We start from the raw sequence: 8,777 nt of genomic DNA on the forward strand, positions 1-8,777 counted from the left end.
AACAAAATTGACCCAGAGACACAGAGGTAGGGTACAGACTGACAAACCTCAGAAGAGGGGATGTTGGAGGGGAAGAGACAAACCACAGAACTAATATGCATGTATGCATAACCAACGGACATAGACAACAAAGCTGGGGACAGGGAGGGAGGGATGGGGAGGAGGGTGTCAATGGGGGCAAAAGGAGAAACATCTGTAACGAAAACAAATTTAAAAAATAAAAAAATAAAAATTATCAATATTTGTTGAATTTGATTGAATGATTTTTCTGCAACTGTCTACTGAGATTATCATGTGTCTCCTTAATATGTTAATGTGGTTAATCACATTAATAGATTTTCTGATATCAAACCAACCTTACATTTCTAAAGTACCCAAACTGGCCATTGTGGGGAATACAAGCACAGGACGGCAATCTCTCCAAGCTTTGAAAACAAACATAGGCATAGGGAAAGGCTAAAACAATTTGAATTTGCATAGCAGAGACCCAGAGTGTATGATTCTATGTAGAGAAAGAGTTCCAGAAATCTGTTTCCAGAGTTCCAGGGACTGTTACTGAATACTAAACCACAGAAACATAGGGTGAACCTCCACGAGGCTAGTCAAAGGACAACTGGAGAACTATACACTGAACAATTCCTAGAGTTCATATCGATCTGGGAAATATTCGAGTTTCAACCAGCTACAGGAGAGAGTCCTCACTGAATTCATTGAATACAGAGGGCGTTCCATAGAGATGCCAGAAGGATCAGCCTTAGTAGTCAGGCTTAACTATTTCTAGAGTAAAGGCTTTAAAGATCAGTCGAAACAAAATTCAAGAACATACCTTGAGCTTTTTCATCCTCTTCGCTTCTTACCTCTTGCTCTGCCGGCTGCACGCTCTCCACACCTTGTAGCCATGCCTCGCAAAATTGAGGAAATCAAGGACTTTCTGCTTATAGCCAGGCGGAAGGGTGCCAAGTCTGTCAAGATCAAGAAAAATAAGGATAATGTTAAGTTTCAAGTCCGATGCAGCAGATAACTCTATACCTTGGTCATCACAGACAAAGAAAAGGCCGAGAAACGGAAGCAGTCCCTGCACCCAGGTTTGGCCGTGAAGGAGCTGAAATGAACCAGACACACTGATCTGTGTTAAAATGTTAAAAATTAAAAAAACAGCCCTGGCCGGTTTGGCTCAGTGGTTAGAGCATCGGCCTGCAGTCCTGAGAGACCCGGGTTCGGTTCCCGCTAAGGGCGCATACCTCAGTTGCAGTTTGTCCCCGGCCCTGGTCGGTTGTGTGGATGGCAGCTACTCGATGTGTTCCTTTCGCATCGATGTTTCTCTCTCTCTCTCTGTTCCTCTCTCTCCCTCCCATTCTACCTGAACAAAAAATGGAAAAATGTCCTCGGGTGAGGATAAAAAAAAAAAAAAATTAAAATTAAAAAAGCAAAAACAAAAACAAAAAAACACCATACCTTGAAAGAGTTAACTTAATATTAACAAAAACAAATTAAGAACAGGCACTAAAATGTGATCCATAATCTGGAGCAAAATCTGTCAATAAAAACAAACTCAGAAATGACGCAGATAATATGATGAAAAGACAAGGGCTTTAAAACACCTATTGTAAATATGCTCACTGATTTATAAGAAATTGCTTGAGTAATGAGAAGTGGAAGAAAAAAAACCAAATGGGACATCTGTAATACTCTCAACAGTAAAAGTTAAAAAAACAAAAACCAGCCCTGGCCGGTTTGGATTAGTGGTTAGATCGTCATCCCTCAGACCAATGAGTCCTGGTTCAATTCTGGTCAAGAGCACGTACCTCAGTTGTGGTTTGGCCCTGGCCCTGGCCCTGGCCCTGGTCAGGGTCGTGCAGGAGGCAACCAGTGATGTGTCCCTCTCATATCAATGTTTTTCTTTCTCTCCCTCCCCCCCACTCTATCTGAAGATAAACAGAAAAACATCCTCAGGTGAGGATTAGAAATACAAAACAAAAACAAAAACAAAAAAACAAATGGATCTGTAGAGCTGAAAAATTTAATACGTGAAATGAAAATTTTATCAGATGAGATTAATAGCAGATTAGACTTCACAGAAGAACAGGTCAATAAACTTGCAAGCATATTAATGGATACTATCCACACTAAATCACAGAAAGAAAGAAGAAAAAACCCCACAAGATCCTCTCAGACCTGTGGGACAATATTAAGCAGTATGTGTAACTATGTGTATGTATAATAGTATGACTGAAGTCTCAGAAGGGGTAGGGTCAGGAAAGAAATATATTTGAGGAGACACTGGCCAAAGTGCTTTCAAATTTGATGAAAACTATAAACCAAAGATCCAAGATACTCAAAGAATCACAAGCAGAATAAACATGAAGAAAACAAAACCCAGACACATCATCATCAAATTTCTGAAAACCAGTGATAATGAAAAAATTGTTTAAAATTTCAGAAGGCTTGGTGATGCTCCATTTTGCAAGAACCAGTGTGTTATTTACTCACTGACAGGGACATTTGGGTTATTTTCACTGTTTGGCAATTATTGATAAAGCTGCTATAAACATTCTCATACAGGTGAAAAAATTCAGAGAAAAAAGATACATTAAATATAACAGAACAACGATTACTATTACCATAGATTCCTTATCAAAAACAAAATAAGGTAGAAGATATCAGAACATCTTTAAAGACTAAAGAAAAAAAATGCCATCAGTCTACACTTCTGTATCTAGTGAAAATACTCTTTAAAAAAACCAAGCATTTTCAAATACACTTAAGCTGAGAGAATTTGTTTCCTACAGATATGCATCATAAGAAATATTAGAGAATGTTCTTCAGGCAGAAGGAAAATGATACCAGATGGAAACTTGGATGTACACATAGGAATGAAGAACAGTGGAAAGGGGAAACAGAAAATAATTTTTCTTATTTAAAGAATTTTTTAAAAAAGGTAATTGACTAAAAGCAAAATAAACCTTCCTGGCCGGTGTGGTTCAGTGGATTGAGCGTGGTCCCATGGACTGAGAGGTCCCAGTCCAATTCCCGGTCAGGGCATGTGCCTGGGGTTTCCAGCTTGATCCCTTGTCGGGGGCGTGCAGGAGGCAGCTGGTGGATGTTTCTCACATCGATGTTTCTCTCTCTCTCTCTCTCCCTTTCTTTCTTCTAAAAATATCAATAAGAACATATTAAAAAAATAAAAGCAAAATAAACCTTGTATTATGGAGCTTGCAACATATCTAGATGTAAGAAGTAGGACAGCAATAGCATGAACGTTTGGAGAGGAGAAAAAAAAAAACCAACATTTCCTTGACACTTTTTCAGATTGATTGGCTATATGACTGTGTTCCGGGAAAATGTGATTTGAACAGAAGTGGTGTATGCAATTCTCAGGAGACAGAAAGAGAGAAGGCATGTCTTTTTATTTTCTCCTCCCCCCCCCCCCCCCCCCGCCCGCTTCCTGCCTGCAATTCTGGCTGGCGCTCCAGAAACTATCTTGAACCAAAAGGGTGACCTTTGGATATTGGACAGTGATTTTTCCTTACTTGGATAATGAAAGAGCAACAAGATCTAAGGAGCCTGGTTGTCCGACACCATGAATTGCCAGATAAAACCTGGATTGAGCCTTTTGGATATTTTTCAATGAAAAAAATAACTTATCTTGTTAAACTACTATTATTTGGAGGTTTTCTCCAACCCAGAGCTGAAATGTAATTCTAACTAATATGGCTAGTTATTTGAAAAAGTAATGCAGTTGGTAAATCTCTGACAAGATTATCTTTTTTAAAAAAAGAGAAGGTCCTGGCCATGTAGCTCAGTTGGTTAGAGTATCATCCTGATATGCCAAGGTTGCGGGTCAGGGCACATACATGAATCAACCAATGAATGCATAAATAAAGGGAACAACAAATCATTCTCTCTCTCTCTCTCTCTCTCTCTCTCTCTCTCTCTCTCTCTCTCCCTCTCCCTCCCTTCCTCCCTCTAGAATAAAAAAATAAAGCCCTGGTTGGTTTGGCTCAAAGGTTAGAGTGTTGGCCTGAGGACTGAAGGGTCACAAGTTTGATTCCTGGTCAAGGTCACATACTTGGGCTGCAGGTTTGATCCCCAGCCCTGATTGAGGTCTTGTGGGAGGCAACCAATCTATGTTTCTCTCTCTTCCTTCCTCCCTTCCACTCTCTCTAAAAAAAAAAAAAAAAAAAAATCAATGGAAAAATATCTTTGGGTTAGGATTAACAAAACAAAAGAAAATTTAAAAAATTAAGCAAAAAGAAGAGAAGACACATAAATAATATGCAGATTTTAAAAGGGGACATAACCATAAATACAGCAAAAGTTACAAAGATAATAAGAGACTTTGAGAAACCTTATAGCAATAATTTTCACATGCAGAAAAAAAATAAATTCTAGAAAAAAATCACCAAAACTAAGTAAAAAAAAAAAAGCAGGCTCAAGACAAATACTTGTACACAAATGTTCATAATGGCTTTATTCACAATAGTCAAAAAGTTAAAACAATCAGAATGTCCACTGACAAATGAATGTGGTCTATCCATACAATGAAATATTATTCAGCCTTAAAAAGAAATGAAATTCTGACACATGCTAAAACATAGATGTACCTTGAAGGCATTATGCTAAGTGAAATAAGCCAGGCAGAAGGATAAATATTGTATGGTTCCTCTTATATAAGGTACCAAGAATGGTCAAAGTCACAGAGACAGAAAGCAGAATAGAGATAACCAAGGACTGGAGGCAAGGAGGAAACTGGGCATTATTGTTTAATGGACAGTTTCTGTTCGGGAAGATGAAAAAGTTCTAGAGATGGATGGTGATATTGCACAACAGTGTGAATGTATTTAATACCACTGAACTATACACTTAAAAATGGTTACAATGGTAAATTTTGTTATATATATTTTACCAGAATAAAAAAATTTTTTTTTCTTTTTAGGTGTTTTGGAGAAGGAGAAATTTTCATAGTATAGCTAGGCTTCCATGTTGCTGGAAATGGAATGCTGGCTCTGACATTCTTTTTTTAAAATTGATTTTTAGAGAGAAAGGACGAGAGAGAGAGAGAGAGAGAGAGAGAGAGAGAGAGAGAGAGAGAGAGAGAGAAGGGGAGAGGGAGAGAGAGGAAACATTGATGTAAGATCAGCATCCTGCATGGCCCTGTGAGGGATCGGGGATCCACAACCTGGGCATGTGCCCTGACCGGGAATTGAACCGGTGATCTCTCCATGCACGGGACTTCGCCCAACCAACTGAGTCACAGTGGCCAGGGCTGGCTCTGACATTCTAGAACATCTAGGTTGATGATTTCTGCTCTGTTCTTGTTCTATCTTGGCATTTATGTCATGGGAAGAAAGAAAGGCTGCACATATATAATTTTATAACGATCAGCCATTAGGAAGGGCAGGCATAACTTCTGTTCCCAGTAGGAAGCCTGTTAATAAAGAAGAGAGGAGCCCCTGGAACTAAATGACTACACTTTGCCACCAGAAGCAAGCCCTAGCCACTTTCTCACGTGAACTGGCAAGTGTAGTCTGCTCAGGCTTACCAACCAAGTTCAGCTTTCAGAGCTTCTGGTGAGGATGACATTCATTTGGCACCAGGCTGTGAGCAGGGCTCCTGGATGAAACCAGCTCCCACTGTTTGCCTTTCAGAGCCTCTGTCTGCAGAATGCTGTTCTTTCCTGATGGCCCCTGCCTTCAGAATCACCTGAGCCTCAGCAATGCACCAGGAATCCACTTTGCAGCACCGCACATTCCAGATCCCTGTGTAGGGCGGCCGCACCCAGATTCCACACAAAAGCCTCAGCGGACCCAGCTCTTTCCCTACACCCTCCCCACCTTTTTGAGTGTTTGTGTCTCATGACTGAGCCATGTGTCTGCATATGTGTGTGATATCATTGTCCCATATGAGAGGTAGGTTTCTTCTTCTTATTAAAATATTTTTACTTATTGATTTTTAGAGAGAGGGAAAGGGGAAGGAGAGAGGGAGAGAGAGAGAGAAATATCAATTTGTTGTTCCACTCATTTATGCATTCATTGCTTGATTCTTGTTTGTGCCCTGACCAGGGATACAACCCACAATCTTGGGGGTATTGGGACGATACTCTAATCAACTGAGCTACTCTGCCAGGGCTGAAGTAGGTTTCTTCATCCCAAGAACATTTCTGCAACCAGCCTGGTGCCACCTTTGGAAGTAGATACAATGATGGGAGTCTGCCAGTGTGCTCTGTGCACTGTTTCTTCTACAAGAGCAGCTCCAGGCACTCACACTTGACCTCAGGAATCTTCCAAAGGCTTTTGAGCCTCCTCTCCATATGACCCAACCTGCCTGACCTGCTTAATTGCCTCACATTCCCACTGCACTGCAGCCCAGCTGGACTGCTTAACCTCCCCAGCACAGCCCACCTCCTAGGGCCTCTATCTGGGACATTTGTTTTTGTGGGTCCTAGCCACAGCATAATGCCCATCTGTGTTAGAGTTATCCAGAGAAACAGAACTGATAGGATGTGTATATAGCAGATAGTTGGATAGATGGACCTAGATCTATCAATCAATCTATCTATATTTGTCCATCTACAGAGAGATTTATTTTAAAGAATTGGCCCACATTGGGGCTGGTGAGTCTAAAATCTGTAGGACAGGTAGCAGGGTGGAGATCCAGGGAAGAACTGATGTTGAGTTCAAAAGATACCTTTAAATCAAATACAGTTAACTCTTGTTTTTTTAATCCTTACCCGAGGATATTTTTACATTTATCTTCAGAGAGAGTGGGAAGGAGAAAGAGAGAAACATTAATGTGAGAGAGACACATTGATTGGTTGTCACCCGCAGGACTCCAACTGGGGCTGGAGACGAACTGCAACCCAGGTACATGCCCTTGGCCAGAATCGAACCCAGGACTCTTTGGTCCGCAGGCCGACGCTCTAACCACTGAGAAAAACTAGCAAGGGCAATTCTTTTCATTTCTTTATTGATTTTAGAGAGAGAGAAAGGGAGAGGGAGAGAGAGATAGAAACATCAATGAGAGAGAACATGGATTGGCTGCCTCCTGCATGCCCCCTGCTGGGGATTTGGCCCACAACCTGGGCATGTGCCCTGACCGGGAATTGAACCAGCAACCTCTTGGTGCATAAGTTGAGGCTCAACCAGTGAGCCACACCAGCCGGGCTACATTAACTCTTTAAACAGTGCTGGACTCACCCTTTCCTGTCCTTCTTGGGTTGAGGTTCTGTGGCTTTCTCTGACTCTTAAGCCTGTGCCCTTTCTTTGTCCCCATGACTCCCACACAGCCCTCCAGCCCTTTTCTGGACATGCTGATTATTTTTTTCCCCTGATGGCATTCACTTGGACTGATGGGAAAAGTCATGGTTTTGTGAGTCAGGTCCAAGTTCTAATGTAGACTGCTCCTTTCCTTGTTGGTGATATTGAAAAGGTCACTTCAGCTCTCTGAGAATGTCTTCTTGTGAAACGGTGATGTGTGCCCACCTATTTTTTACATTTTTGTTAAATTTATTGGGGTGACATTGGTTAGTAAAATTATATAGATTTCAAGTATATAATTCTATAATGCATCATCTGCATATTGTATTGTATGTTCACCACCCAAAATCAAGTCTCCTTCTGTCATCATTTATTCTCCCTTTACCCTCTTCTAAAAAGTATGAAATGCTTCATGAATTTGCATGTCATCCTTGTGCAGAGGCCATGCTAATCTCTGTATTGTTCTAATTTTAGTGTATGTGCTTTACATGTGCCCCTCTTGTCACATGTCAAGTGCCCAGCACAGATTGGACGCTTCATTTACTTGACTTACTTTTCTCTCCATGACCAGGTGGTACCTCCTCCCCTCACATTGTGAACTTGGATTGGAAGACTCAGTATTGGTGTGTTAATCAGGATTCTCCCGAGAAACAGAACCAATATGATGTGTGCTTATAGAGATGTGTGGGGCCTGGAAAGTCTGAAGTCCACAAGGGAAGCCAGTAGACTGGCAATTCCGGCAAGAGTTGATGCTGCAGTCTGAGGCAGTCTGCGGGAGAGTTCCTTCCTCCTCATGGAACCTCAGTTTTTTCTCTTTGACTTTTTGGATGAGACTCACCGCATTATGGAGGGTGATCTGTTTTACTCAAGTCTACTGACTTAAATATTAACCACATCTAAAAATACCTTCACAGCAACTTCCAGATAGATGCTTGACCAAACAACTGAGTACCATAGCTGGCCAAACTGACATGTAAAATGGAACTTCACACTGTCTTCAAGGTTCACCTTTGATGTTGATGGTGTATAATGGTTGGCATTAGTGAGTATTCACTGCAGACCAGCTATACTGTGCTTAGCACTTTCTTTGGCTTGTTTGATTTAATCCTCATAATAGCCACATAAAGCAGGTTCTATTCTGACTCTCAGTTTATAGAAAAGAGAGCTTAGGTTGAGAGAAGTTAAGTAACTAGCCCAAGGTCGCACAGCAAACTGTGGAGCTCGGGTTTGAAGCCAGGTAGTCCCACTGCAGAGCCTGTTAATTTAGCTTCATACAATCCTGCTGCCTCTTCTAGAATCCTCAAGAGACTCTGCCCCTCCCCTGCACCCTACTGGGACTTGTAGGTCTCTGAGACATTTTCTCTCTTCTGCCCATGTCTTATCCTCATCCCTGCGTGTTGAGAGCAGGTAGAGGGTTTGCTGACTAACTGAAGTCCAGAATTGCATGTGGCCCTGCATCTCTGACTTCCACCTTGAGCCAGTGAGGAAGGAGACTGGCCAGCTCCCTGCCATGTTCTTATC

General features: G+C 41.4%; 1 non-coding gene and 1 pseudogene across 1 annotated transcript; one reads left to right on the forward strand and one right to left on the reverse strand.

The window, feature by feature from the left end:
* Positions 1–898: 898 nt before the first annotated feature.
* On the forward strand, positions 899–1,111 carry LOC118642800 (annotated as a pseudogene).
* Positions 1,112–7,650: 6,539 nt separating this feature from the next.
* Positions 7,651–7,752, reverse strand: LOC118642975. Its single transcript, XR_004961882.1, has one exon. It is a non-coding gene; the product is annotated as a U6 spliceosomal RNA (small nuclear RNA).
* Between the last annotated feature and the right edge of the window lie 1,025 nt (positions 7,753–8,777).

Source organism: Molossus molossus, unplaced genomic scaffold (genome assembly GCF_014108415.1).
Source record: "Molossus molossus isolate mMolMol1 unplaced genomic scaffold, mMolMol1.p scaffold_m16_p_3, whole genome shotgun sequence".
Lineage (NCBI taxonomy): Eukaryota > Metazoa > Chordata > Mammalia > Chiroptera > Molossidae > Molossus > Molossus molossus.